This window comes from Mauremys reevesii, linkage group 4 (genome assembly GCF_016161935.1).
Source record: "Mauremys reevesii isolate NIE-2019 linkage group 4, ASM1616193v1, whole genome shotgun sequence".
NCBI classification, from domain to species: Eukaryota; Metazoa; Chordata; order Testudines; family Geoemydidae; genus Mauremys; species Mauremys reevesii.
This window is the reverse complement of record NC_052626.1, coordinates 32693422-32721270: the sequence shown is the minus strand read 5'-3', so window position 1 is coordinate 32721270 and position 27849 is coordinate 32693422. Positions and strand designations below refer to the sequence as shown.

At 50.0% G+C, this 27849-nt stretch overlaps 1 long non-coding RNA gene across 1 annotated transcript; it reads left to right on the top strand.

Annotated features, from left to right (window-relative positions):
* Nucleotides 1–228: 228 nt before the first annotated feature.
* LOC120402958 lies at nt 229–26803 on the top strand. Its single transcript, XR_005597384.1, has 3 exons — nt 229–292; nt 26041–26098; nt 26774–26803. It is a non-coding gene; the product is annotated as an uncharacterized LOC120402958 (long non-coding RNA).
* The last annotated feature ends 1046 nt before the right edge of the window (nt 26804–27849 follow it).

Sequence of the window (27849 nt, the reverse complement as noted above, 5' to 3'; positions counted from 1 at the left end):
CATTTCTCCCTTCCCCAGTTCAACCCCGATACCCCAGTGCTGAGGGTTCAGGCCACGGCCAAGGGTCCTGGGAACCTGCCCCGGGCTCCACCCTTGTGCCAACTGTCCCCTCTAGAAATATGTCTAGGGAGACGAGCCAAGATTCCTCAGCAAGGTCCAGGGCATCCAGCGACCAAAGCCAAAGACTTAGGGAGCAGCCGGCCCATCACTCAGTGCAGAGAGACGCAGCGCGAGGGGGGCAGAGGGAAACCACCAGAGACAAACGGGTCTGTGCTCGAGTCTGTTCTCCAGGGTGAGTTACAGCTGCAGAGCTGAGCTGGGGAAGGGGGGAGCCCAGGGCTGGGGTAGCTGGGGGCAGAGGGGCACTGCAGATCTGTGGGGTGAGGAACCCAGGGCTGGGCTAGAGGGGGGCTATGGGGCACTGGCAGATCTGTGGGGTGAGGAGCCCAGGGCTGGGCTAGCAGGGGGCTGTGGGGCACTGGCAGATCTGTGGGGTGAGGAGCCCAGGGCTGGGGTAGCAGGGGCTGCGGGTCAGGAGCAAGGGGCACCAGCAGAGCAGTAGGAGCAGGGACCCAGGGCTGGGATATCAGGGGCTGAGGGACATGATTGGGGGCCACTGGCAGATCTGTGGGGCGAGGAGCCCAGGGCTGGGCTAGCAGGAGGCTATGGGGCACTGGCAGATCTGTGGGGTGAGGAGCCCAGGGCTGGGCTAGCGGGAAGCTGTGGGCACTGGCAGATCTGTGGGGCGAGGAGCCCAGGGCTGGGGTAGAGGTGTCTGTGGGGCACTGGCAGATCTGTGGGGTGAGGAGCCCAGGGCTGGGCTTGCGGGGGGCTGTGGGGCACTGGCAGATCTGTGGGGTGAGGAGCCCAGGGCTGGGCTAGCAGGAGGCTATGGGGCACTGGCAGATCTGTGGGGTGAGGAGCCCAGGGCTGGGCTAGCAGGGGTCTGTGGGTTGGGTTTGAGGGGCACCGGCAGAGCTAGGATCCAGGGCTAAGGGTCTCTCAGAGCAGGACGCTCCGAGATCTGCCAGGAGGCAGAGCAGGGCTGGCTCTGCCTGTCAGAGCTGCCGGGCTCGGTGCCCAGATCTGCTCCAGTGACCTTCAATCCCCTCCCCCGCCTGTGGCCAACCCCTGGGGGACGGTGGTTTGCTCTGCCCGGCTGCGCTTGGCCCATGAGTCCCGGGGCCCTGTGAGCTGGGGGGAAGATTCAGGGTGCCCAAGGCAGCCCCCCTGCAATAACAACAGGAGCAACAGCAGCTGGCGTTTCCCAGACCCCTTGGCTGGCTGGGCTGGCAGACGCCCGGGGGGCTCTGAGCGTCTCTCCCCACGGCTGAGCCCACGTCCTGGCGGGTCGGGTGTTTCCAGGGGGCTGAGCTCAGTAACAGCTGTTCGTTCCCATTGGAGTGCAGGGTGCTGCGCTCCCAGGCCCCCAGGGAAGACAAAACCCCACAGCAGCGGGTACAGCGGGCAGTGCCTTCTCGGTGGCACTCGCCAGAGAATCAGAGTGGCCAGCTCACAGCAGCCCAATGGAAACTTACCCAGCTATGGGGGGCTCGGTCTGAGAGCAGCCCAAGGGCACGGCTCCACCCCAAGAGAGGTACTGGGGATGACGCCTGCAGAGCTGCACTGAGGGTGCCCCCAGTCCTGCACCCCACATGTCCAGGGGAGGTTACCAGGTGTAACTGGAGACAGGGATTGCAGAGAGGGGACATGGTTGGACAGCTGGACGGAGCATAGTCCATAGACAGATCTAGCTCGTTAGTGAGGTGTTTATACCACACCCATCCTCACGCTGCCTTGCTAGGCCGGTCCAGCTCGGAATGGCAGCTGGTTTCTTAGCTACACGGAGGGCAGGATGTGAATTCAAGGTGATCTTGACACACTGGAGAATTGGTCTGAAATGAACGAGCTGAAATTCCATAAAGACGAGGGCCAACTGCCGCACTTAGGAAGGAAAAATCAAAGGCCGGGCTACAGACGGGGGTATAACTGGCGAGGTGGGCGTACGGCTGGAAAGGATCAGGAGCTACAGTGGCTGACAAATTGAATAGGAGTCAAGAACGTGAGGCAGTTGCCAAAAAAAAACAACTATTGTCATTGTGTCGGTTTTTCCTAATTTTCTAGTGCTAACGTCCCCCATCATTTAAACATTTTTTGTCTGTGGCTAGTGTGGATCAGCTCCCCGAAGCCACCAGCCTCCACCCTCACAAGCACTGCCTGCTCGGGCCCCGCAGGCCTCGCCCTGTGTGGGCCGGTTAGTGACAGGCAGCCCCTGACCCCCTGTGTTCTCTGAGTGTCACCCTGGAGCATCCAGCCCAGATCCACTGGACACGCACAGAACTACCAGGTCCCACAGGAACACAACGCAGCAGCTGGAACGATTTCAACACAGGATCCACACTGTGCTTCCTAGCACAGCCCAGAGCTACAGCTGTAGTGAAAGCAAGACTATGGCCGTGGCTACACGACCAAATTAAGTCAACCTAACTGCCGTCAGCCTACAGCCACCGCGGTAATTGCATCACTTGTGCGTGGCTACACTCTGCTCCCGGTGTCAAGAGTGCTCGTCCTCACCAGCATCACTTGTATCGGCTGTACTGGCAGTGCGGGGCATTGTGGGAAGGCTCCTGGAAGCCGGGAACAGTTCACGTAAGCAATGCAGTGTCTACACTGACACTGTGTTGACCGAACTACATCGCCCTGAACTCTACGCCGCTCGCGGAGGTGGAGTTATTGTTGGCACAGTGCGGGGGCTGGGGGGATTTACACTGGCGGAAGCGAAGTCTAAGGGTAGATCTTCCAGAGTGAGGTCGACTTGAGCTTCCTTGTGTCACCCTAACTCTGTGGTGTCACCAGGCCCATGTTCCTGAACAGAGCCGAGAGTCAGCGATTGAGGCAAATAGCATGTAAGGGTCATGGACACCGAACGGTTACACGTGTGAGCCCTGTGGTCTGACCCCCGCGAGAGATGCAGGGGGAGGGGTAATTGACCAGCCGCTGCGATGGAATCTACTGGCGAGCAAAGGCAGTCGACTGAGCATGTCCGTGCGTCATTTGCGACATAGCTGCAGGTCGTTTGGGGACATTGGGGTAAACTTGGACTAATGGGACCAGGCAAGGCTGGATCATGGGGCATCTCTGCTCCCTGCTGGTCACTGCACTGCTGGCGACAAGCCTGGTGCAGGGTGAGTGTGGGGTGGAGTGGAGATGAGTGCCTGGACCCTGCCTCCCCGGGGGTGAGGAGAGAGAGATGGGCTTGCAGAGAAGAGAATTGGGCTAGTGAATAACAGGGGGATCCAACCCCTTCACCCTTCATAGAAGCCCCTGCCTATCTAGCCCCTAGTTCTGCTTTCACTCCTCAGCCACCCCATTCAGAGCAATAGGGATTGTTAACTGTGGAACCTACAGATGGCAAGCTGAATAGTGACTCTGCTAAGATTTTTAACGGTTGCTAAGGATAGCAGGGCTGTTTCAGGAGAGTGGGTGTAGCCTGAGATTTATGGGTGAAGCTACTGGCACTCATCCCCCCAGACACATCATGTCAGACCCCAGCAATGGCACCACCAACATCCTAATATCTTCCCCTTCTCTTTCTTCACTCCCAGGGAAGACAGAACCAAGCAGGTAAGACACACAGCAAAACACCAGCCTCACTTCCCCTGGGCATGTGGAATGAGAATGAGGCTGGGAGCCCGGACTCCTGGGTCCTATCCCAGCTGTGCTTGGGGAGTGGGGTCTAGTGGGTTAGAGCTGGAGGGATAAGATAGTGTCATGGGGGTTAGGGACAGGCGGTTAAAGTTATCATAGGGTTAAGGTTATAATGAGGTCAGGACGTTATAGCATGAGGGTTATCATGGGGGTGAGGGTCTGAGTTGAAATGTGGGGTTTCTTTCTTTCTCTCTCACATAGTGGCAGAATGAAGACAGGATGAGTTAAAGTTCTACCAAGATGGTTCGTATTAGCAGGGTTCTGGAGTCCCAGGCTGGCAGGGAAAACAGGCTCAGAGGCAGTCTCAGCACATCAGGTGGCAGGCCCAAGGGGGTCTCTGTGACACAATCTGTCACACAAACCACACCTATTGGTGGAGTTTGCATCTGTATATTCACACATGCCGGCTCCACACCAACAGGAAGCAATCTCAGAGGCAGCCAGCAGATGGCATCCAGCAGCATCAAATCACACACCTAGTTATAGCCTCACGGCCCTGTGTTAGGCCTGACCTGGAACTGCGCAGCATCAGCTCAGACATTTAAACCCCTTGAACCAAACCAGGGCAAACTGTGTGTGGACGGGGCTCAAAATTGTCAAACGTGCCCCACAGGCCTGAGCGTCAAAGGGATTTAGGCACTTAATGGTGCAGCTGTGCTCCTTACAGGGTATTCAAAGGTAGCTGTGCAGATTAAGTGCCTAATTCCCATTGACTCTATTATACTTAGGTTCGAAATTACCAGCTTTTATAGGTGCCTAAGAGCTTTTCAAAATCCTGCTTGGCACCTTCCTGCACCCATAGGTGCCCAACTCCCTTTGACTATCTGGCCCCATGTGTCTGTATTATGATTTAGGCTCCAAAATCAGTTCAGGGCTACAAGGCTGAGCAGAGCAATATCTAGAATACCTTTAAAATCTGGGTTGTTGCCTTTAGCACGTGTTAAACTGGTCAACTCCCCCTCCACCCACCCACACACCCTCTCTCTCTCTCTCCAATCTGCTAGATACACCACTCCCCTCCCAAAGGTGGAGCTAGAACCCAGGAGTCCTGGCTCTGAGCCCCAACCCCCGCTCTAATACACTGGACCCCACTCCCCTCCCAGAGCAGGGAACTTCTTATAGATCCTTAATATGACAACTTGTAGTGTGACCGCCCCTCACGCCACCCGAGTCACTCTGCCCTCGGGCCCGTCATTCCAGCGGGTATTTCCTGCCCATCGCTGCTGCAGGAGGTGGAGGTGCTCGCTGTAGGCTCCATGAGCTGCAACAGTCTCTTCTGTGAAGCATTAAAAGAGCCTGCGAGTTACAGCCCCGTCACAGAGGACATGATGTGTGCTGGGTCCATGGACGGCTGTAAAGGCTTTGCTTGGGTGAGGTTCTCAGAATGAGATCTGGAGCCCCCCTCTCTGTGTGGGGTGCTACAGGGACCCCCCACCTCATTGCTCCTGGCCCATTGTCCCTGTTGACTTGGTGTTGGGTGTCAATGGGACCATAGGGACCAACTCCATGGGGGTCCCATGGCTCAGCTCCTCCCCCTCCCTTTCCCCCCAATCCTCCCACCCGCTGGTGGCCCCACCAATCAGCTCCTCCCCCACCTTCCCAGCGCCTCCTGCCCACCACAATCAGCTGTTCAGTGGCATGAAGAAGATGCAGGGGCGAGGGGAGGTGGGAGCAGGAGAGGCAAGGGAGGGGCGAGGCGTGGGAAGAGGAAGAGGTGGGGCAGGCATGGGGGCTTGGGGAAGGGGCAGAGTGGGGTGGAGCCGGGGGGGGAAGGGGGGTCAAGCAATTCCCCCCCCCCCCCAGCAACACAGGAAGTTTTAACCTCTGAGTGGGACCCACCAAACCGTGGTCCTGGATGGAGGGGCTGAGCTCTGAGTTCATTCCCCAGTGTTCAGACATGACACCTCTTAGCGTGAGGCTGCGCCATAGAGTATAAAGTCAGCAGGATCCATCAGCCCATCCAGTCTGACCTCCTGGATACCCCGGACCATAACTGGACCCGGTTACCCCTTCACTGAGCCCAGGGACTTGCGTCTGGGTAAAGCATCTCCCAGAAAGGCAGCCAGTGGGGACGTGAAGCCATCGAGAGATAGAGAACCCACCACTGCCCTTATGGAGCCCGGACCCCACCCCCAAAACCCTATTTCTGTCCCGTCTCTAGGGTGACAGTGGGGGACCCCTGGTGTGTGAAAAGGATGGGACCTGGTATCTTGCTGGGATTGTGAGCTGGTTACTGAGAACATCATAAAATACTTTTGCTGGACGTTCGCAAGGTCTCCTTAATTTGTTTCTTAGGAGCCAGAACAATAACACATAAGAACCCAAAACTCAGAGGGAGAGAACGCAGGCTACTGCCTATAACAGAGAAGCACAACTCACTGGGGACCTGCTGACTGGCTGCTGCTACGCCCCGATTGTGTGCTGCCCTACCGAGCTCCCCAGCATGCAAGCACGCCCAGGAACCCTGCCCAACATTTAAAGTCACAGTATTCAATTTTAACAACCACAAATGCACCAGAGCATCAACATTTCCTGGTTTACAAGGCCTCTCCTTTTTTGGAACCCTTGTTTCTAAACATGCCATGCAGGATTTGAATCAAATTTCAGTGACTAATTATCATATGGGTGGAATCACCATTACTGTGTATTCTGGGTAGTTATGTTGTTGGCTTCTTTAGGAAATTTGGGGAAATTTGGAAGCCTGCCCCCCCCCCACCCCCAAACACACATACACACCACACATTTGCTGCCCACTGGTGCTGCCTGAGCAGTAGCCTTGTGACATCAGAGTTAACCCACCACTCAGCACTCCCTCCCTCTGGTTCATTTTCATACTTGGGGAGAATGACTAGCACCCTGGCTGCCATGGCAACAGCTCCCTTTGACAGCTGGTTGCCCCCATGTTATCAGAACATCATCACAGACAGGAAGTTTGTAATGAAACAGGGCCAGAGCTGGATAACCGGGACAGCCCCTGCTGTGCTCAGTGAGGTTTGTGCTGCGGTACGGTGCTGTGTTCCTTCGCAAAGGGCAGGTGTTTGCTACTGTCCTCAGTAAGGCCTAGGTGAAAACAAGATGCAAAATTCCAGCTCTTTTTCTTGGATATTGTTTCTCTGCTTCTTGCACATTCAGGCTTACAGCAGAGAACTTTCACTGACCCTGAAGTTGCATGAAATGAGTTTTGTTTTAATGCAATTTAATTTAATGACTTTCAATACTCTGATCAGCACAGCCCTGAGTGGTGAAACGGGAATTTTCACCAAGCTAACAATGGCAATAAAATATAGACTGAACCAACGCATGAGTAAGAGCTTCGTTGTTTAAACAGCTTGTAGAGGTGTGGACTCACCTCCACGGCACCTCCTGCTGGTGACTTCTGGGAATTAGCTCATTCCAGCTCCGGAGCGCCCTCTGCAGGCCAGTGATCCGCCTGTCCTCTGGCCCCCGTGCCCCTCCCTGGACCCGGTGCCCCTTTAGCTGGGGTGCTGCCCCCTGGCAGTAACCCCTCAGTCTCAGGGTCTCCCCTTCTTGGGGAACCTCCAACCCACTATTCCCACCTCACATCAGTATATGGCTACTGCCAGTCATCATCTAGCCCTGCGCCCTGGGGCAGGCTGCAGGATCAGCCACTCATCACCGGCAAGGAGGGTCTGGACCTGCTGCCTTGGCCTACCCCTGGGCTGCCCTCTGCAACCCCCAGGACCTGTTGGCCTTCTGCTAGGCCACAGCCTGGGGCTTTCCAGGCTGGAGCTCCCCAGCTCCTCAGCCTTTCCCCAGCCCTGCTCCACTCAGGTACCCTGTCTCTAGCTCCCTGCAGCCAGGCCCTTCTCCCTCTACAGACAGAGAGACTGATCCTTCCACCTTCCCTGGCCTTCTTATAAGGCCCTGTCGCTCAGTTTGGGGCATGGCTCCAGCTGCAGCCTCTTCCCCCAAAGTGAAGCATTCTCAGGTTAGCAAATGTCCAAAGAAGTGTTGCCCTGGCACCCTCAATTCAGTCCTCTTGCTCATTTGCAGGATGATGCAGACTTTAATTACATGATCCCATAGTATTTTTTTCCCACAGGACCCGTTCCTTATTCAGCACACAGGGTTTTCTGCTCTGGGGCTGGGTATTGAAGGAGTCTGTTGCCTGTAGGATCCCTGCCTCATTTCTTGCAGTGTTAACGTTGCACAGGCAATGCTTATTCTGGTATTTCCTAACTTGAGAGTGCTTCACTTTGCAGCCTTTTAGTCCTCTGTGCATTTCCTAATGTTTATAGCTTGCTTTACTGAGGAGAACAGTCTCCATAACAAAGGGCTTGGTTATTTTTGTGTGTGTGTGATGTCTCCATTATTTATCTGGTCAGTGTCACTAGTGTGCACTTTACAAGACAGAGAAAGTAAGGACACTCCCTGATACAAAGCCTCTATGATCTAAGGAAGACTGACACATACAAAGAAAGCAGGAGATGTAAGAACTAGGACGTTCTTTCTTTCTTCTGATGAATAGTCATTTATTATGAATTACACTGGTCTACAATTTTTGAGAGACAAAATGTGGTATTTATTATGTATTTTGATGTGCTGAATTCAAATATGACAATTAAAACAACTGATTGGCTACTGTTTCTTAGATATTTAAGTTTTTACATTTTATGTCTATGTATATTGTTTAGATAGTAGAGTTTTAATCATAAATTGTAAACCTAGGTCTTTTCATGTGTTTATGGTTGCTTTACATGATAATATTTCACCTGTCCTGTTTATGTAACACTTTAAAAATCAGCAAAAGGGTTATCTAACTAAAATTTATTATGAAACAAAAGGCAAAAAACTATTATGTACATAGTTTAGTCCTATTCAGTGTCTACTCGGCGCTTCTTGGCTTGTCTCTTGTATTCATTAAATGGAGCATCTCTTGTCACTGTCCAGCAATAGTCTGCAAGCATTGATGGGCTCCATTTGCCCTGATAGCGTTTCTCCATTGTTGCAATGTCATGGTGAAATCTCTCGCTGTGCTCGTCGCTCACTGCTCCGCAGTTCGGTGGAAAAAAATCTAGATGAGAGTGCAAAAAATGTCTCTTTAGTGACATGTTGCAACCAAGGCTTTTGTATGCCTTGAGGAGGTTTTCCACCAACAACCTGTAGTTGTCTGCCTTCTTGTTTCCAAGAAAATTTATTGCCACTAACTGGAAGGCTTTCCATGCCGTCTTTTCCTTGCCACGCAGTGCATGGTCAAATGCATCATCTCAAAGAAGTTCACGAATCTGAGGACCAACAAAGACACCTTCCTTTATCTTAGCTTCACTTAACCTTGGAAATTGTCCACGGAGGTACTTGAAAGCTGCTTGTGTTTTGTCAATGGCCTTGACAAAGTTCTTCATCAGACCCAGCTTGATGTGTAAGGGTGGTAACAAAATCTTCCTTGATTCAACAAGTGGTGGATGCTGAACACTTTTCCTCCCAGGCTCCAATGACTGTCGGAGTGGCCAATCTTTCTGGATGTAGTAGGAATCTCTTGCACGATTATCCCATTTGCAGAGAAAACAGCAGTACTTTGTGTATCCAGTCTGCAGACCAAGCAAGAGAGCATCAACCTTCAAAACGCCACAAAGCTGCCACTGACGTTGGTCATAGTTTATGCACCTCAAAAGTTGTTTCACGTTGTCATAGGTTTCCTTCATATGGACTGCATGACCAACTGGAATTGATGGCAAAACATTGCCATTATGCAGTAAAACAGCTTTAAGACTCGTCTTCGATGAATCAATGAACAGTCTCCACTCATCTGGATCATGAACGATGTTGAGGGCTGCCATCACACCATCAATGTTGTTGCAGACTACAAGATCACCTTCCATGAAGAAGAATGGGACAAGATCCTTTTGACGGTCACGGAACATGGAAACCCTAACATCACCTGCCAGGAGATTCCACTGCTGTAGTCTGGAGCCCAACAGCTCTGCCTTACTCTTGGGTAGTTCCAAATCCCTGACAAGGTCATTCAGTTCACCTTGTGTTATGAGGTGTGGTTCAGAGGAGGAGGATGGGAGAAAATGTGGGTCCTGTGACATTGATGGTTCAGGACCAGAAGTTTCATCCTCTTCCTCTTCCTCATCTGACTCAAGTGAGAATGATTCTGGTGCATCAGGAACCGGCAGTCCTTCTCCATGGGGTACTGGGCGTATAGCTCATGGAATGTTTGGATAATGCACAGTCCACTTTTTCTTCTTTGACACACCTTTCCCAACTGGAGGCACCATGCAGAAGTAACAATTGCTGGTATGATCTGTTGGCTCTCTCCAAATCACTGGCACTGCAAAAAGCATAGATTTCCTTTTCCTGTTCAACCACTGGTGAAGATTTGTTGCACAAGTGTTGCAGCATATATGTGGGGCCCACCTCTTGTCCTGATCTCCAATTTTGCAGCCAAAATAAAGGTGATAGGCTTTCTTAACCATAGTGGTTATACTGCGCTTTTGTGATGCAAAAGTCACTTCACCACAAACATAGCAGAAGTTATCTGCACTGTTCACACAATTACGAGGCATCTCTGCTCACTTTGGCTAAACAGAAATGTGTCCCTTTGCAAAATCAAACACTGACAAATAAGAGAGCACGACACTGTATGATTTCTAGAGCTGATATAGGGCAATTTGTTCAGCAGAGTGATGTAAGCTTCGTTACGATTGCATCATCCATGACTTCCAGGAATAACATGATGCAATGCATATCATGTATGACGCAATACCAGCTTCAGATTGCATCATTCATTGTTTTGCCTAAAAAGCAAGTACTGTCCAAACCACATGCAGCTGATCTGAAGTGCCGCGCGGTGCTAGGTTTTGGGTAGCCAGCCCCCTCACAATGGCAAAGAGCCTTTTCAGAACTCTGATGCAATCTTCCCTTGATGCTCATCATCTCTGGTGGCCTTTAACCTTAGGCTCATCTCAAGCTCTTCCCACCTCTGGATGCTCTCTGCTGATTGGCTGCCTTCTCGTGGCATGCCCCATTCCTAGCCAGATTTATCCAATCCTTTGTTCCTGCAGAACTCAGTGTGGCTGGAACATTAGACTGGAAGAGTTTGCAACAAAACAGTGTGCAGCATTCTGGGGTTTTGAGTACTGTGGCAGAGCTCTGCCCTTGCTCCCGTGGGTCCTGCGCTTCTAGGTGGTTTATGCTGCCTCAGTGGCTCACTGTGACCCTCCACGTAGCCCTTCTCTCTCCAGGGTCAGGGTTACAGTCTACTGAGCCCTTTTCATCATAGGCTGCAAGGCGGTTGGTGAGAGAACTCCCACAGTCTCTGTTCATCCTCCTGTCCTGACAGGGACCTGACTTCCCCTCCCAGGAGCTGTTCCTGTAGTGGTGGGTTGGGGGGAACCCGGGCCCGCCCTCTACTCCGGGTTCCAGCCCAGGGACCCTAATGGTAGCAGTTGTTGGCAGCCGACCTTTCACTGCCAGAGTTGCTACATTTCCCTGGGCCACTTCCCCACCGCTCTCCTGCTTCTCCCGTCTTCACCCTTACCTTAGGGCTCCTTTAATGATGGTTTGAGGGTGTCTTCAGTAACCAGCCCTTCAGCCGCACTTCCTCTCCTCCGGCTCCCTGGCTCCTCTGCCTGACTGGACTGAGCCCTTTGTATAGTATCAGCAGGGCCTTAATTAGAGTCAGGTGGTCACATTAGCTTAATGGCCTCACCTGACTTGTTACAGGTTAATTAGAGACAGGTGTTCTCATTAGCCTGGAGCAGCCCCTGCTCTGGTCAGTCAGGGAACAGAAAACTGTTAATCCAGTGACCAGTATATCTGCCTTCTGCTATTCTGCTGTACCCAACTGGCCTGGGTCTATCACGTAAGCCATGGCCTCTCCACTTTGTCACCATTGGGGATTTCACATCAGGAATGTGGTGGATGGAAACTTCTATTTTCTTTGTCTTTGGGGAACATGACGTTTTTCACTTGCTGTGGCCCAGGCAGTACGAGGAAGTCCCTCAGGCTACTGCTCAAGTGGGTCCACAGTCCTGGATCATCTAGATTTAAGGAACTGAACTCAGCAGCAGCTGTTTCTTGTGCCTCCACCACACTCTTCTCTGATCTACACTTTTCTTCAGGAATGTTCATGGTTACATCCATCTGAGATGGAGATATGGATGCTGCAGTAGCTGCCAGGTCACCTGCACTCCGACTACCTGGAAGATCAGGCATCTCCTCACCACTCACATCCTCACTGGGGCCAGAAAGCTCACCGTGAACATTTGTGTCTATGTATCTCAGGAGAGCTCCTTCCTGCTTAGACAGAAAAGCTTCCTTTGCTTTCTTTCTTTTTCTGAATGCTGCCCCAGAGGGGCGTTTTCTTCTTTCACTCATGACTGCTGTTCTGTGCCAGCTAGAGTGGCAGGGGACAAATAAGCAGGCTGGTAGCAGGGTCTGAGCGAGGGAAGAGATCAGCGTCTTAAGGGCCTACTCGGCTCCTACTACTTCAGTTGACTGCCTGTTCTCCTCAAGCGGGTTCAGGGAAGCAGCAGGAAATAGGAAGCTCCCTGACAAGCTGGTGTTAGTCCAGACTCCTGGGGGTGCTCAAGAGGTACATTAGAGGCTCCTCCTCCTCTCTCTCCCTGCAGCTCCTGTTGCTTTCTGTTATTCCCTCTCCCCGTTTCTCCTGCCTGTCTGTTATGTCTCTTGTGCCCCCTTCCTCCAGCACAGCACTCCACAAGCTCTGTGCATCTACAGCAGAGAGAAAACATATGCACCAGCACCAGACACAATTTTCTACGCTCTGGGTCCTAGTGGTGCCCTGCCACAGTCTGGCACCTGCGGCAGCCACCTCAGTTCGCCTCATGGTAAGGCCAGCCCTGTCCTGTGGGCACGGAGAAACTAACTCCCATTGAGGTCAGCCAGGGAAGCTGGATGTGCACATTGCAGGAAATAGACGGTCAGGGCAGCATAATCCACTGAAAAAAACGTGACTTGCTAATTGCAACCCAGGCTCTCCCTGTGTGGCTCTTCGTCCTGCCTCTGTTGGCTGGAGCATGAGCAGAGCTTTATGAGACAGCTGCTGCGGCTGTGGCCAGCCAGCGAAGTGCATTTCCCATCGTCTCTCTTCTGGCAGTGGATGTTTGACTGCAGCAGCCCCGCAGAGGTCCCGGCCTCGCTCTCTAATGTCCATTCTCCTCTTGCTTTCACGGCGATTCTTGGACCATTGAGTAGCCTCAGGAAAACATCCCAGCTGTGGACACAGGCACCAGCACTGATTCCACAAGCTAACGTCCACTTTGCAATCCAGGGAACCAGCCTGGGTTGTCTGGAGTGCAGGGTGTGGCCCACGGTGACTGCAGACACTGCCCCTGCTGCACAGCGACTCCTGGGACCCCTCTAGCCCATCAGCACTCGGCTCTCCCGCGTTCTGCTGAGCGGCTGAGATCTGGGGGAACAGAAACCCTTTGTTAGAGATGGAAAATCTCCTCCCAAGAACACTCTGTCAATGGCTGCCAGAGGCCGTCCCTGTGAAACCCCAAATGTGCAGCCCCTTGGATTCCCACAGGGGAGATCTCAGCTCATTCACTTGTCACCCGTGGCCGCAGTCTCTGACAGGGGGAATGTAGAGGGTATTTTTTTGCCAATGGTCCCTTCTGCAGCACCCATAATGGGAGGAGGTTTGGCCTTGTGATGTGAGGCCTGGCTCTGAGAATCAGAGCTCCTGGGTTCTGGGGCTCTGGAATGGGGTGTGGTCTAGTGGGTGGAGCTGGATTTGTTGACAGTGAGAGAGAGGGGCTTGTGCTGAAGGACCCTGGGTCAATTCCTGTGATGTCTACATGTGGCCACGATTTTACTTGCCTCTCAATGTAGGTTATTTAGCCCATTCCTGGACACGTGTTACATCTGCTGCTGGCCACCCCTGAGATGTAGGTCCTTCATCCACACAAGGACATGGCACATCAAGGTCAATCCAGCAGCTCCCATCCAGTCTTCACCTCCGCAATGGAGGGCGAGCTCTAACCTGACCAGAGAAAGACAGGGTGGTGTTCTTCAGGGGAATCTGCTGGAGCTCCTGCATCCCCTGCTCCACCTCACACCCCAACACGCTAAGGGTTTTCCAAAGATACCACTAATGTCGGATAAACAAAGCAGCTGAGATGAGGTCAGTGTGGGTGGATTTACTGAGCAGACTGGTTCTAATGGAAGAACAGATTTCTCCCCTGCTCTGGGGAGATTCCCATAGGAAAAGTCTCAGATGGTTGGGGTGGGGGCAATGCAAACCCTCAGCCCCTTGAATGGCAGGAAATCAGGACTCAGGGAGTTAAGGGGTGTCTCTGTCCAGCTGGAGGGAGAAGATCTGGAGAGCAGGAAGAGCACTAGTGGCATTGTAGGAAAGCCAGTGACTTCTACCTGTGAAGGTGGCTGAAGCTTCTGGCAGACACTAGAGTCCCGGATCTTTACACCTCCTTTGGGGATCCTTTCCCTAGGAATAAAATAAGGACACCACACAGAGAATGACATTTGAATCCCAGGGAAAAGGGATGATCTCAGCCAGGCTACGTACCAGGAACCCGATTTTTGCCCCAAGAGCCACAATTACCCAGAGGAGGTTTTCTTCCCCATTTGCTTTCAGGTTATTTACTCACAGTATTCATTTGTCTGCTTTGCCGGGTCTCCACTCTCTGCAGCTGTTCATTGGTTTTAGTAACAGTCTTTCACTTTTCCCTTCTGTTTCCTCTTCTAACAGGGTAGCATCTGCTTAGCACTTTTAAAAAAAATAAAACAATTCAAAACAAAATCCTGATCCTATATTGAAGAGGAAGGTTCCTGAGAATTTGGCTGCAAAACTTCAGTGTCTGCATATTTCAGTCCCTATTATTTATTCAGGTGCAGGTCTGATGCAATCTGCGCCCCCAAGAATGCCCATATAATACCAGTTGATCGAAAGCAGCTGAACATTTCACGCCTTGCCCCCATCTCCAACCCCCCTCCCACCCCGCATTGCCCTCTAACAGCCCTCTCCCTTCTATTGATCCCTGCCAAGCCCAAATACAGAGCCTAGCCCACGCTCCTCCTCTCTTAGACCCTCTCCTCACACAACCCTCCCCTACCTTTGAGAGGCTGATCCCGGTGCCCTTTACCAAGCTCCTGGAGAAATCATGGCTCCTCAGGACAACCTGGGAGTGGGTGGTTCCAACCTCTGTGTGGGGTGCGTGGTTTTCCGTCTAAGCTTCACTGAGAGCCAGCATGTCTCGATGTCACACAATGAGTGAAGTCTAGGAAGCGCTGCACTTCTTGAGGACTTCCAACTTCGCCCCATTTATCAATGGCTTCCACCTTATTTGGATCAATCATAACATCTTCTGGGGAGAGGATGTACCCCCAAAACTCTGTGGAGAGTTGGCTGGAGGTTCCGCTTTTCCAATTCTGCGTTGAAACCATGCAACCGAAACCTCTCCAGGTTCGGATGTGCTGCGCGTGCTGCTCTGGGTTCTCCAAAAAGAGACGTATGTCACCCCAATAGATGACACTGTCCTCAAATACATCACTGATTAAGTGTTTCAAGGTCAGGGGACCGTTAGTTAGCTCAAATAGCATATCAGACCGTTAAAATGTCCATCGTGTGTTTTTAAATCTGTCTTCCATTTGTCCCTTGCCCAAACGAGCCTTAGATTGGAAATTTGTCCCTTTACCCAGCTCCTGGAGAAATCATGGCTCGTCAGGACAACCTGGGAGTGGGTGGTTCCAACCTCTGTGTGGGGTGCGTGGTTTTCCGTTTAAGCTTCACTGAGAGCCAGCATGTCTCGATTTCACAGGATGAGTGAAGTCTAGGAAGCGCTGCACTTCTTGAGGACTTCCAACTTCGCCCCATTTATCAATGGCTTCCACCTTATTTGGATCAATCATAACATCTTCTCGGGAGAGGATGTACCCCCAAAACTCTGTGGAGAGTTGGCTGGAGGTTCCGCTTTTCCAATTCTGCATTGAAACCATGCAGCCGAAACCTCTCCAGGTTCAGATGTGCTGCGCGTGCTGCTCTGGGTTCTCCAAAAAGAGACGTATGTCACCCCAATAGATGACACTGTCCCCAAATACATCACTGATTAAGTGTTTCAAGGTCAGGGGACCGTTAGTTAGCTCAAATAGCATATCAGACTGTTAAAATGTCCATCGTGTGTTTTGAAATCTGTCTTCCATTTGTCCCTTGCCCAAACAAGCCTTAGATTGGAAATTTGTCCCTTTACCCAGCTCCTGGAGAAATCATGGCTCCTCAGGACAACCTGGGAGTGGGTGGTTCCAACCTCTGTGTGGGGTGCGTGGTTTTCCGACTAAGCTTCACTGAGAGCCAGCATGTCTCGATTTCACAAGATGAGTGACGTCTAGGAAGCGCTGCACTTCTTGAGGACTTCCAACTTCGCCCCATTTATCAATGGCTTCCACCTTATTTGGATCAATCATAACATCTTCTGGGGAGAGGATGTACCCCCAAAACTCTGTGGAGAGTTGGCTGGAGGTTCCGCTTTTCCAATTCTGCGTTGAAACCATGCAGCCGAAACCTCTCCAGGTTTGGATGTGCTGCGCGTGCTGCTCTGGGTTCTCCAAAAAGAGACGTATGTCACCCCAATAGATGACACTGTCCCCAAATACATCACTGATTAAGTGTTTCAAGGTCAGGGGACCGTTAGTTAGCTCAAATAGCATATCAGACCATTAAAATGTCCATCGTGTGTTTTGAAATCTGTCTTCCATTTGTCCCTTGCCCAAACGAGCCTTAGATTGGAAATTTGTCCATTTACCCAGCTCCTGGAGAAATCATGGCTCCTCAGGACAACCTGGGAGTGGGTGGTTCCAACCTCTGTGTGGGGTGCGTGGTTTTCCATCTAAGCTTCACTGAGAGCCAGCATGTCTCGATTTCACAGGATGAGTGAAGTCTAGGAAGCGCTGCACTTCTTGAGGACTTCCAACTTCGCCCCATTTATCAATGGCTTCCACCTTATTTGGATCAATCATAACATCTTCTCGGGAGAGGATGTACCCCCAAAACTCTGTGGAGAGTTGGCTGGAGGTTCCGCTTTTCCAATTCTGCGTTGAAACCATGCAGCCGAAACCTCTCCAGGTTCGGATGTGCTGCGCGTGCTCCTCTGGGTTCTCCAAAAAGAGACGTATGTCACCCCAATAGATGACACTGTCCCCAAATACATCACTGATTAAGTGTTTCAAGGTCAGGGGACCGTTAGTTAGCTCAAATAGCATATCAGACCGTTAAAATGTCCATCGTGTGTTTTGAAATCTGTCTTCCATTTGTCCCTTGCCCAAACGAGCCTTAGATTGGAAATTTGTCCCTTTACCCAGCTCCTGGAGAAATCATGGCTCCTCAGGACAACCTGGGAGTGGGTGGTTCCAACCTCTGTGTGGGGTGCGTGGTTTTCCGACTAAGCTTCACTGAGAGCCAGCATGTCTCGATTTCACAAGATGAGTGACGTCTAGGAAGCGCTGCACTTCTTGAGGACTTCCAACTTCGCCCCATTTATCAATGGCTTCCACCTTATTTGGATCAATCATAACATCTTCTGGGGAGAGGATGTACCCCCAAAACTATGTGGAGAGTTGGATGGAGGTTCCGCTTTTCCAATTCTCCATTGAAACCATGCAACCGAAACCTCTCCAGGTTCGGATGTGCTGCGCGTGCTGCGCTGGGTTCTCCAAAAAGAGACGTATGTCACCCCAATAGATGACACTGTCCCCAAATACATCACTGATTAAGTGTTTCAAGGTCAGGGGACCGTTAGTTAGCTCAAATAGCATATCAGACCGTTAAAATGTCCATCGTGTGTTTTGAAATCTGTCTTCCATTTGTCCCTTGCCCAAATGAGCCTTAGATTGGAAATTTGTCCCTTTACCCAGCTCCTCGAGAAATCATGGCTCCTCAGGACAACCTGGGAGTGGGTGGTTCCAACCTCTGTGTGGGGTGCGTGTTTTTCCATCTAAGCTTCACTGAGAGCCAGCATGTCTCGATTTCACAGGATGAGTGAAGTCTAGGAAGCGCTGCACTTCTTGAGGACTTCCAACTTCGCCCCATTTATCAATGGCTTCCACCTTATTTGGATCAATCATAACATCTTCTCGGGAGAGGATGTACCCCCAAAACTCTGTGGAGAGTTGGCTGGAGGTTCCGCTTTTCCAATTCTGCATTGAAACCATGCAGCCGAAACCTCTCCAGGTTCGGATGTGCTGCGCGTGCTGCTCTGGGTTCTCCAAAAAGAGACGTATGTCACCCCAATAGATGACACTGTCCCCAAATACATCACTGATTAAGTGTTTCAAGGTCAGGGGACCGTTAGTTAGCTCAAATAGCATATCAGACTGTTAAAATGTCCATCGCGTGTTTTGAAATCTGTCTTCCATTTGTCCCTTGCCCAAACAAGCCTTAGATTGGAAATTTGTCCCTTTACCCAGCTCCTGGAGAAATCATGGCTCCTCAGGACAACCTGGGAGTGGGTGGTTCCAACCTCTGTGTGGGGTGCGTGGTTTTCCGTTTAAGCTTCACTGAGAGCCAGCATGTCTCGATTTCACAGGATGAGTGACGTCTAGGAAGCGCTGCACTTCTTGAGGACTTCCAACTTCGCCCCATTTATCAATGGCTTCCACCTTATTTGGATCAATCATAACATCTTCTGGGGAGAGGATGTACCCCCAAAACTCTGTGGAGAGTTGGCTGGAGGTTCCGCTTTTCCAATTCTGCGTTGAAACCATGCAGCCGAAACCTCTCCAGGTTCGGATGTGCTGCGCGTGCTGCTCTGGGTTCTCCAAAAAGAGACGTATGTCACCCCAATAGATGACACTGTCCCCAAATACATCACTGATTAAGTGTTTCAAGGTCAGGGGACCGTTAGTTAGCTCAAATAGCATATCAGACCGTTAAAATGTCCATCGTGTGTTTTGAAATCTGTCTTCCATTTGTCCCTTGCCCAAACGAGCCTTAGATTGGAAATTTGTCCCTTTACCCAGCTCCTGGAGAAATCATGGCTCGTCAGGACAACCTGGGAGTGGGTGGTTCCAAACTCTGTGTGGGGTGCGTGGTTTTCCGTCTAAGCTTCACTCAGAGCCAGCATGTCTCGATTTCACAGGATGAGTGAAGTCTAGGAAGCGCTGCACTTCTTGAGGACTTCCAACTTCGCCCCATTTATCAATGGCTTCCACCTTATTTGGATCAATCATAACATCTTCTCGGGAGAGGATGTACCCTCAAAACTCTGTGGAGAGTTAGCTGGAGGTTCCGCTTTTCCAATTCTGCGTGGAAACCATGCAGCCGAAACCTCTCCAGGTTCGGATGTGCTGCACGTGCTGCTCTGGGTTCTCCAAAAAGAGACGTATGTCACCCCAATAGATGACACTGTCCCCAAATACATCACTGATTAAGTGTTTCAAGGTCAGGGGACCGTTAGTTAGCTCAAATAGCATATCAGACCGTTAAAATGTCCATCGTGTGTTTTGAAATCTGTCTTCCATTTGTCCCTTGCCCAAACGAGCCTTAGATTGGAAATTTGTCCCTTTACCCAGCTCCTAGAGAAATCATGGCTCCTCGGGACAACCTGGGAGTGGGTGGTTCCAACCTCTGTGTGGGGTGCGTGGTTTTCCGTTTAAGCTTCACTGAGAGCCAGCATGTCTCGATTTCACAGGATGAGTAAAGTCTCGGAAGCGCTGCACTTCTTGAGGACTTCCAACTTCGCCCCATTTATCAATGGCTTCCACCTTATTTGGATCAATCATAACATCTTCTGGGGAGAGGATGTACCCCCAAAACTCTGTGGAGAGTTGGCTGGAGGTTCCGCTTTTCCAATTCTCCGTTGAAACCATGCAACCGAAACCTCTCCAGGTGCGGATGTGCTGCGCGTGCTGCTCTGGGTTCTCCAAAAAGAGACGTATGTCACCCCAATAGATGACACTGTCCCCAAATACATCACTGATTAAGTGTTTCAAGGTCAGGGGACCGTTAGTTAGTTCAAATAGCATATCAGACTGTTAAAATGTCCATCGTGTGTTTTGAAATCTCTCTTCCATTTGTCCCTTGCCCAAATGAGCCTTAGATTGGAAATTTGTCCCTTTACCCAGCTCCTGGAGAAATCATGGCTCCTCAGGACAACCTGGGAGTGGGTGGTTCCAACCTCTGTGTGGGGTGCGTGGTTTTCCGTTTAAGCTTCACTGAGAGCCAGCATGTCTCGATTTCACAGGATGAGTGAAGACTAGGAAGCGCTGCACTTCTTGAGGACTTCCAACTTCGCCCCATTTATCAATGGCTTCCACCTTGTTTGGATCAATCATAACATCTTCCGGGGAGAGGATGTACCCCCAAAACTCTGTGGAGAGTTGGCTGGAGGTTCCGCTTTTCCAATTATGCGTGGAAACCATGCAACCGAAACCTCTCCAGGTTCGGATGTGCTGCGCGTGCTGCTCTGGGTTCTCCAAAAAGAGACGTATGTCACCCCAATAGATGACACTGTCCCCAAATACATCACTGATTAAGTGTTTCAAGGTCAGGGGACCGTTAGTTAGCTCAAATAGCATATCAGACCGTTAAAATGTCCATCGTGTGTTTTGAAATCTGTCTTGCATTTGTCCCTTGCCCAAACGAGCCTTAGATTGGAAATATGTCCCTTTATCAAGCTCCTGGAGAAATCATGGCTCCTCAGGACAACCTGGGAGTGGGTGGTTCCAACCTCTGTGTGGGGTGCGTGGTTTTCCATTTAAGCTTCACTGAGAGCCAGCATGTCTCGATTTCACAGGATGAGTGAAGTCTCGGAAGCGGTGCACTTCTTGAGGACTTCCAAGTTTGCCCCATTTATCAATGGCTTCCACCTTATTTGGATCAATCATAACATCTTCTGGGGAGAGGATGTACCCCCAAAACTCTGTGGAGAGTTGGCTGGAGGTTCCGCTTTTCCAATTCTGCGTTGAAACCATGCAGCCGAAACCTCTCCAGGTTCGGATGTGCTGCGCGTGCTGCTCTGGGTTCTCCAAAAAGAGATGTATGTCACCCCAATAGATGACACTGTCCCCAAATACATCACTGATTAAGTGTTTCAAGGTCAGGGGACCGTTAGTTAGCTCAAATAGCATATCAGACCGTTAAAATCTCCATCGTGTGTTTTGAAATCTGTCTTCCATTTGTCCCTTGCCCAAACGAGCCTTAGATTGGAAATGTGTCCCTTTACCAAGCTCCTGGAGAAATCATGGCTCCTCAGGACAACCTGGGAGTGGGTGGTTCCAACCTCTGTGTGGGGTGCGTGGTTTTCCGTTTAAGCTTTACTGAGAGCCAGCATGTCTCGATTTCACAGGATGAGTGAAGTCTCGGAAGCGCTGCACTTCTTGAGGACTTCCAACTTCGCCCCATTTATCAATGGCTTCCACCTTATTTGGATCAATCATAACATCTTCTGGGGAGAGGATGTACCCCCAAAACTCTGTGGAGAGTTGGCTGGAGGTTCCGCTTTTCCAATTCTGCGTTGAAACCATGCAACCGAAACCTCTCCAGGTTCGGATGTGCTGCGCGTGCTGCTCTGGTCCTCCTAAAAGAGAGGTATGTCACCCCAATAGATGACACTGTCCCCAAATACATCACTGATTAAGTGTTTCAAGGCCAGGAGACCGTTAGTTAGCTCAAATAGCATATCAGACCATTAAAATGTCCATCGTGTGTTTTGAAATCTGTCTTCCATTTGTCCCTTGCCCAAACGAGCCTTAGATTGGAAATATGTCCCTTTATCAAGCTCCTGGAGAAATCATGGCTCCTCAGGACAACCTGGGAGTGGGTGGTTCCAACCTCTGTGTGGGGTGCGTGGTTTTCCGTTTAAGCTTCACTGAGAGCCAGCATGTCTCAATTTCACAGGATGAGTGAAGTCTAGGAAGCGCTGCACTTCTTGAGGACTTCCAACTTCGCCCCATTTATCAATGGCTTCCACCTTATTTGGATCAATCATAACATCTTCTGGGGAGAGGATGTACCCCCAAAACTCTGTGGAGAGTTGGCTGGAGGTTCCTCTTTTCCAATTCTCCATTGAAACCATGCAACCGAAACCTCTCCAGGTTCAGATGTGCTGCGCGTGCTGCTCTGGGTTCTCCAAAATGAGACGTATGTCACCCCAATAGATGACACTGTCCCCAAATACATCACTGATTAAGTGTTTCAAGGTCAGGGGACTGTTAGTTAGCTCAAATAGCATATCAGACCATTAAAATGTCCATCGTGTGTTTTGAAATCTGTCTTCCATTTGTCCCTTGCCCAAACGAGCCTTAGATTGGAAATTTGTCCCTTTACTCAGCTCCTGGAGAAATCATGGCTCCTCAGGACAACCTGGGAGTGGGTGGTTCCAACCTCTGTGTGGGGTGCGTGGTTTTCCGACTAAGCTTCACTGAGAGCCAGCATGTCTCGATTTCACAGGATGAGTGAAGTCTAGGAAGCGCTGCACTTCTTGATGACTTCCAACTTCGCCCCATTTATCAATGGCTTCCACCTTATTTGGATCAATCATAACATCTTCTGGGGAGAGGATGTACCCCCAAAACTCTGTGGAGAATTGGCTGGAGGTTCCGCTTTTCCAATTCTGCGTTGAAACCATGCAGCCGAAACCTCTCCAGGTTCGGATGTGCTGCGCGTGCTGCTCTGGGTTCTCCAAAAAGAGACGTATGTCACCCCAATAGATGACACTGTCCCCAAATACATCACTGATTAAGTGTTTCAAGGTCAGGGGACCGTTAGTTAGCTCAAATAGCATATCAGACCGCTAAAATGTCCATCGTGTGTTTTGAAATCTGTCTTCCAGTTGTCCCTTGCCCAAACTAGCCTTAGATTGGAAATCCTTGCAGAGGAAGTTTGATGAAACCCTTTGCAGATTTCCTGTGAGCCAACAATTGTGGGATTCACAGCAGAGGGTAATGGTTTCAAATGATCACTTTGTTCAGGAGCTGATTGTCTAAAGAGAGGCGTAGCAGAGTCCCACTTTTCTTCTTCCCCAAAAGGGCCTGCTCTTAGGACCGGTTCTCATGACTGTACGCAGGGAGATCCACTAATTCTGGCCCCAACAATGCGTAAATACAGGGAAAAGCAGCTTTCAGCCAAGGTGGTAGGTCAACAGGGCAGTCATAGTCCCAGTCCAGAGGTAATGAGTCCACATTTCTTTCCACGGTATCCATGTAATCTTGGTATTTATCATGAACGCCACCATCAATCAAACCCTAACCCCTCCCCTTGACCCTCCCAAGCCCTACCCGTTGACCCCTTATTCCCTCCCACCTGTCACCGGATTTCCCGCCCCATGGGGGGTTTTAACTCCGGGGTCAAGGTGGCCACATGACTGGAAGCAAGGTGTGTCATGTGACCCCTCTAAGAACTCCTCCCACCACTCTCTACCAATCAGGATGGGTTTCATCCCAGAAGAACCACCCTGAGAGGAGATTTGACCAGTCAGGGTGAGTTCTGAGGTGGGGTGACCCATCCAGAAGTGGGTCGTGTGACCCCTCTAAGAACTCCTCCGACCGCCATCTACCAATTAGGATGGGTTTGACCCGATAGGACTACCCTAAGAGGAGATTTTGACCAATCAGGGAGAGTTCTGGGGCAGGGTGACCCATCCGGAAGTGGGCCGTATGACCCCACTAAGAACTCCTCCCAAGGCCCTCTGCCAATCAGAGTGCAGCACCATTACCCCATAAGTCCCAGCACCGGACAGATGAGGCCATCTCTTACCAAGGACACATGGTTTAGAAATTGTGGAAAGGCTGCTGAGAGGAAACCTGGACTCCTTCACCACCCCCGTGAGAACTTCAGACTCTGTCTTCGCCCCGAGGGTCTTTGACCATCCGCGGAGAAAGCGCTACATCAGCGACAGTCCCGAGCAGGAGGAGGAAGCGACTGAGGGGAGCCCTTCGGCCCAGCCATTGATGGATAAACCGGAACCGGAACCCCAAACCCAACTGCTTGTGAGACAGCCCAACGAGCATGGTGGCCTCTCTTTGTCCACCCGCTTAGAGGTGGAATGCGATTGAGGCTCAGGGGTGTCACCGGTGGAGAAGGTGAACAGAAAAGACGTCACACAGGTAAATGAATGATTAAGAAGCAATCGCCGTCTAGAAAGGCATCATTGAGCTGTTGATTTTCATAACAGAAACAGTGTAAGCAGCCCACTGCTTGTTTTGAGATGTCCACAACCCCCGGTCCCTGACCCATTAAGAAGCAATAATGGGTAAGGAACCGGGGGTTGTGTAAATCTAAAAACAAGCAGTGGGCTGCTTACACTGTTTCTGTTATGAAAATCAACAGCTCAATGATGCCTTTCTAGACGGCCTAGAAACCCTGGACAGCGTTGCATCAAGCAGGGAAGATAACCGGGCCCACCTTGGTTTTGCTCAACACCGATACAAGTTGTTGGAGAGGACTCTGAGGATGATGGCCATGAGGTGTTTCAGAGGAGGCTTGGCATAGAACTAACTGAGCCAGTGCCACGTCGTGAGCGTAAAAAAGTCACGTGGACTATTGTATGTGTTGCTGTTTATGCTGCCCTTAAGCACTGCCTGAGGGAAAAGCTTTGTAAAGAATGCAAGGGACGTGTCATAGATATCAACTGCAAGCTCCGGGGCCTATGTGCTGAGCTGGGTTTGGAAAGCTGATTAAACACCGTTATTGCCAGAGGTTCTGCTGTGCAATGTCTGTGCCTAAGCCAAGAACATTTAGCGCAAGGGGGGACCTTGTTCAATGCTGTGCAATTGAGTGGAGCCCCTGACTGAGTTTTAAAGAAAATAACCTGCTTACAGCTGGGGTGGAAAAATTGCAGGCACCTTCTGGTTCATTTTCTTTAAAACACAGTCAGGGTCTCCACTCACTTGCACAGCATTTCTCCAGTTATGGCAATCATGTGAACAAGGACGTATGCATCACGAATTGTGGGTTTTTTGCTATAAAACCTGTTGAAAAATCTCTGTTCAGGGGGATGACAGTTTGCTGCCCCTCCCCACCCCGGCATGCTCGTAATAAAGGGGCCTCGGGTGATTCTGATCCAAACACAACGCGGGGTCGTTTTTCCACGACACGGCGTGATATTGGCCATCTAGTCTGCACAAAAAGTTACAGATCGCTGCTTAAGGAAAAGACTATTTGTAAGAAATCTAAAAGGATTCAGCTAGAGAATGGTGAGGGGACAAACACACGATAGAAAACTTGGTAGCTGTAAATTAAAAATAAAAAACCCTATTGAAAAGAGCTTTGTGACTATCTGTGTTTCTGTTCGAAGGCCTTTGGCCCTTAAGTGAGCTAGAAGTGTTAATGAAGCATCTTGGTTTGGTTTCAAGGAGCTGTATGTCTTTTCAATCAAAAATCAATTGTGTGTGAGAACCTAGTGCTTGTGGGTTTTGTGTGTAAAAGTGACCCATTTACAGCAAAAAGCTGAAATGTATGTTGTGGGTGGGGGGAAAATCCTAAGAAATGTGCTTACAGTAAAACAAACAGGCTGTTCAGACCTGTGTTTGTGTACAATAGAGTTGACTTATCCTGTTGAACTGGGTGGATTTAACCCCCCCGCCACTGAATAGCCAGGGTGACTGCGATTACTTACCCTTGCTGCCATAGGGTTAAATTTGATGGGGGTGGGTGGGGGTGGATGGTGAGTTCTGATTAATATGAAATGAAATAAAACCTCAGGAATTCACAGATGCCATTGGACAGTTTCAATATAACTGCTGGAGTTGGCAGAACTCAATTAGACAGTTTCAATATGACCCCAGGAGTTGGTGGAACACTATTGGACAGATTAAATATGGCCCTGGAGTTGGTTGAATGCTCTGGGTCATTCTTTCTAGAAAACACCTCCACCCCAAACTTTAAGCATGAAAGAAACGTGTTTAAAAAAAAAAACCCAAGCCCCAAGACATTCATTGATCTCTGCAAAGGGCCCCCCGCTTGGAAATGGGGACTGTTCAATACTCTAAGAAGCCCCCACAGAAACATTTATTTTAACTTACAGAAAAAAGGAAAAAAGAAAAAAAAAGCCCTGTTGTGCAGACAGCTTGGTTCCCCCATCCCAGATCACCACAGGGGGTGCTGCGGGAGGGGTGCCTAAAGTCCTTCAGGATCTATTAGTTCAGAGCTGTGGGGATTAAATTAACCTGCTAGCTACTCTGCTGAAGTCTGTTTGAAACAATGGGCTAAGATGGTATAAAAACCTCAGGTCTGTTGGAGACTGTCCTTTTCAACAGAAACTTTCTTGAAAGGCTGCTGGACGGCAGACAGAGGTACAGCTGGCTGGCTTGAACTCTGAAACTATATATTGTATAGTGCCACTCCTTGCCCAGGCTGTCTTAGGAAAATAATGGTGCCTATCTTCATTGCAGCATCATCTGCTTAGCATGGACCCAGTAACTTTAAGCTGCAGTTCACCACCAGGCCAAGGTAAAAAACATTTTAACTATAGTTGTGCTTAATATTGTTTTAAAAAACTGTAGGTATTGCACAGTTTGTATAGGGATTTGGTGGTAATAGTAACTAACATTTTTGTTTGTTCTTTAACCTGAAGGCCCAAACACACATGGGGGGAACGGGACAAGCATGTGCCTGCAACACATGATCCCTTAGTGAAAGGGAACTTTTTTGCAACTGACTTTTAAATGCATGAGGGGGTGGGGGTTATTGAACAATATATGGAGGCAAACTTGGTTTGGTGTGTTTCTAAAGCTGCTAATTTGTGTGTGAGAGGGGTCTGGGCAAGGCATAGATGTAGGGTTTTAAAAGTACTTGGTTTGTTTCAAACCAACAGGGTTTTTTTCCTGTGCAAAATGTGGTTTAAAATGGATTTTAAAAGCAGTTTGGTTTTTATTCTGCAAATTGAGATGTATTTTAAAAAAATGTTTTTGAGGTTTTTGTTGTTGTTTGTTTGTTTGTTTGTTTTTGTTTTATGTTTTAAGTGGTAGAAATAAACTCAAAACCCGTGTTTCTAGTACAGCCTGAACTGGATGATTTGGTTTAAAGCGCTGACTTTTTAAACAGAAAACCCCCCTAATGAATATTTAGTTTTGAAGTTTACAAGACGGTTTCCTGTGTTTTATAATAATGCTGTTTGCTCCACAGTACGGTGGAAACATGAGAGATCCTTAGAGCAGAGGGAAAACAAGCTCAGAAGAAAAGGGAACAAGACAGCTGAAAGGGAAAATTCACCAGCATCAGTGACTGATGGATGGATGAAGCCCGGTAAATATATTTTGCTTATTGGTTGGGTTGTTCTGTGAGGTTTTGTATTTGAAAACCTCACATACATGGGTGTGGGGGCGAAATTTGGTAAAGTTCAGTTTTGTAAAATGGTTCCCCCCACCCCCCATAGGCCTGGGCAACTTTTCTGACAATGCTTAGTCAGCGCTACAAGGACACCTCCTCCAGAACCGCCAAAGAACCAGGAATCTGCTTGTAGACCTTTAACAACGCAAAACAGCACAAGAGTGCAGATGAAGCACCTGGGCAGTCCAGACCTCATATCCGTCAAACCCAAGGGCAAAACAAGACTCTGGTAAACAACAACCACAACTGCAGTTCCTCAGCGGCCACTGCCACAGCAAACCCTGAGTAAACACCCACATTCACAAACCTGGAGCATGCGCTCGAGGGGCTCTGAACATGCGCAGAACCACACATATTCACAACCCCAGAGCATGCGCTCGAGGGGCTCTGAACGTGCACAGAACCACACACATTCACAACCCCAGAGCATGTGCTCTAGGGGTTGTGAATAAAACACCAAGGACTGACAAACCATTCTCCCAAAACCATAAGCTCGTCACCGCTCCCCTATATTCTAGTATTTGGGAACAGTTTGATGGTTCATTCAGAAAACTGATGGACGCTGTGTCCCCGAGGGGGTGGGGGGTGGGCGCTAAAAGAACGGCATTCTAAAGAGAGTTGGGAAAAATCTGACGCTTCGCTCAGAACACTGGTGACCTCTGTATCCTAAGGGGGGCCTAACGACCGACCACAACTCACTTACTGGATGCTGAAACGAGTCTGTTCTTCAAAGAAACGACTGAGCTGAATACTAAAAGGGTAAACCTTACAGCGCCGAGCTTCAAAGGTGCCTAATGTAGGTGAAGCCGAGCGATGCGGAGAAAGTGAAAATCAGTCTGTTTCTACCAGCACAGGGACTGAATGTAACTGCA